This window comes from Schistocerca cancellata, unplaced genomic scaffold (genome assembly GCF_023864275.1).
Source record: "Schistocerca cancellata isolate TAMUIC-IGC-003103 unplaced genomic scaffold, iqSchCanc2.1 HiC_scaffold_1041, whole genome shotgun sequence".
Taxonomy (NCBI): domain Eukaryota; kingdom Metazoa; phylum Arthropoda; class Insecta; order Orthoptera; family Acrididae; genus Schistocerca; species Schistocerca cancellata.
In genome coordinates, this window is record NW_026047041.1 from 7,501 (window position 1) to 10,000 (window position 2,500).

General features: G+C 56.2%; 1 non-coding gene across 1 annotated transcript in view; it reads left to right on the forward strand.

Annotated features, from left to right (window-relative positions):
- The first annotated feature begins 2,356 nt into the window (after positions 1 to 2,356).
- The window catches only part of LOC126151114 (small subunit ribosomal RNA), a 1,909-nt gene continuing 1,765 nt past the window's right edge, over positions 2,357 to 2,500 (forward strand). Inside the window, exon 1 of the ribosomal RNA XR_007531843.1 lies at positions 2,357 to 2,500. This exon is cut by the window's right edge and continues 1,765 nt beyond it. This is a non-coding gene — a ribosomal RNA (small subunit ribosomal RNA).

The following is a 2,500-nucleotide window of genomic DNA, read 5'->3' on the forward strand; positions in this document are numbered from 1 at the left end:
TCGCCCCGCCCCCCCCCCCCCCCCCCCCCACCAACACGCCATCCCATACCACAATGTGTACCGTACCCAAACCTAACGTGTACTGTACTACAACGCAATGTGTACCAAAACACAACCCAGTTTGTACCTTAACCTAACCTATGTCACCTTAACCTAACCTATGTCACCTTAACCTAACCTATGTCACCTTAACCTAACCTATGTCACCTTAACCTAACCTATGTCACCTTAACCTAACCTATGTCACCTTAACCTAACCTATGTCACCTTAACCTAACCCATCTTGCACCTTAACCTAACCTATGTCGCCTTAACCTAACCTCTGTTGCACCTTAACCTAACCTGTGTTGCACCTTAACCTAACCTGTGTTGCACCTTAACCTAACCTGTGTTGCACCTTAACCTAACGCAATTTGCACCGCAATGTAACGCAATTTGCACCGCAATGTAATGCAATTTGTACCGCAATCTACCCCAAGTTGTACCGCAATCTACCCCAAGTTGTACCGCAATCTACCCCAAGTTGTACCGCAATCTACCCCAAGTTGTACCGCAATCTACCCCAAGTTGTACCGCAATCTACCCCAAGTTGTACCGCAATCTACCCCAAGTTGTACCGCAATCTACCCCAAGTTGTACCGCAATCTACCCCAAGTTGTACCGCAATCTACCCCAAGTTGTGCCGCAATCTACCCCAAGTTGTGCCGCAATCTACCCCAAGTTGTGCCGCAATCTACCCCAAGTTGTGCCGCAATCTACCCCAAGTTGTGCCGCAATCTACCCCAAGTTGTGCCGCAATCTACCCCACGTTGTGCCTTAACCTAACCCACGTTGTGCCTTAACCTAACCCACGTTGTGCCTTAACATAACCCACGTTGTGCCTTAACATAACCCACGTTGTGCCTTAACCTAACCCACGTTGTGCCTTAACCTGCTCTGTAAATGGCATATGACACGTTACATTAATGTATTGTTGTCCAACCGCAACCCGCTCAGAATGTTGTGTACACAGCTACGTGTCATCTCCCCATAACAGCTGTATTGCAGTGTGGTACGCCATAGAGACGTGTGGGAGTAATGGACGCAGTGGATGGCGATCAGCATGAGCCGTCTGTTCATGTAGTGGCGCGTGTATGCAGACATAGTAGTCTCTTCTCACACAATGTGATAGCACGGTGTCCCGCGTTCCACATCTGCGACATGCTACAGAGGCCGGTTGACAGTTCGTCGCGCAATGGACATCGCATACGTACGGGGGCACCTTCCACGTGCCCTCTAGTCGGGCACATTTTGTTGCGTGGATGTGAGCGGATGTAGTGTGTCTTGACACCTGACAGGCAGGCATGCAATAATAGTTGACTTTGCAAACGGGGATGGACGTGGACGTGTACGTTTACTGGTGACGTTACGCAAATGAACAACTGGTAACCCGTTGTGGTGCGGTTGATCTTGCTGGAGGTACATCTGTGAGGGCAACGATCGGTACAGCTATGACGCGGTTGTGTCAGCGATACCCACCACACCAATGAACGTGAATGTGGATCTGGGTGTGAAGCGATACGCGGCTGTGGGTGGGTGGGACTGTCCCCGGCCGGTGAGGGGGGGGCCGCCCGGCGTGCTGGCCGCGCGGTGCGTGGGCGCACGCGCTACAGCCGGCTGGTGGGGGCGCCCAGTGGCAGGCGCGCCGGCCGACGGACGCGGCAGGCGGCGCAGCTGCGCGCCGGGGCACCCTGCGCGCGGCGCCGTGCAGCCAAAGTGGGTCCTCGCCGGCCCGGTGCGAAGCGCGGTGGACATCTGCAGTGTGCTGGTCCGATTGAGGACTGTGTGCGTTGAGGATGCGCCGCCGCCCGGCACTCGGCGCCGCGACGCCGTCTGCTGCTCGGTCGCCCCAGCGGTTCTCGCTGGTGGTTTGTATCGCAGTTGTGCAGACGTGTTGGCACGTGCGCTGTGCTGGGAGAGTTCGCTTCGGCACCCACGTGGGGCCTTTGCCCTTCTGTGGCGCTGGCGTTGGAGCTGCCGGTCACCGTAGGTGGCGCGTGTTGTCTCCCGCCGGCAATGCCACGACAGCACGCTCCCGGGCCTCTGTCGGCAGCGGCAAGCTCAGTTGGGAGCACGGGTGGTCGCACCTAAAGCGTCTACTCGCCTAACTCCGGGCGATTGCGCCTCTCTCGAACCCGACCAAGTACTTAGGACGGCGCTGCGCGCCGCCGGGACCTGAGAGGGTTTCGAGGTGTATTGTGCAGGGGAGCTCAGCCTCCTCCTGTTTGCAGAATAATTGAGCGGACGCTTGCGTGTTCGCGCGGGCCCCCGGGACACACTCCCGGGCGGCCGGCTGCTCAGCTCTAGTTGACGCAGCTCCCTGGTTGATCCTGCCAGTAGTCATATGCTTGTCTCAAAGATTAAGCCATGCATGTCTCAGTACAAGCCGCATTAAGGTGAAACCGCGAATGGCTCATTAAATCAGTTATGGTTCCTTAGATCGTACCCACGTTACTTGGAT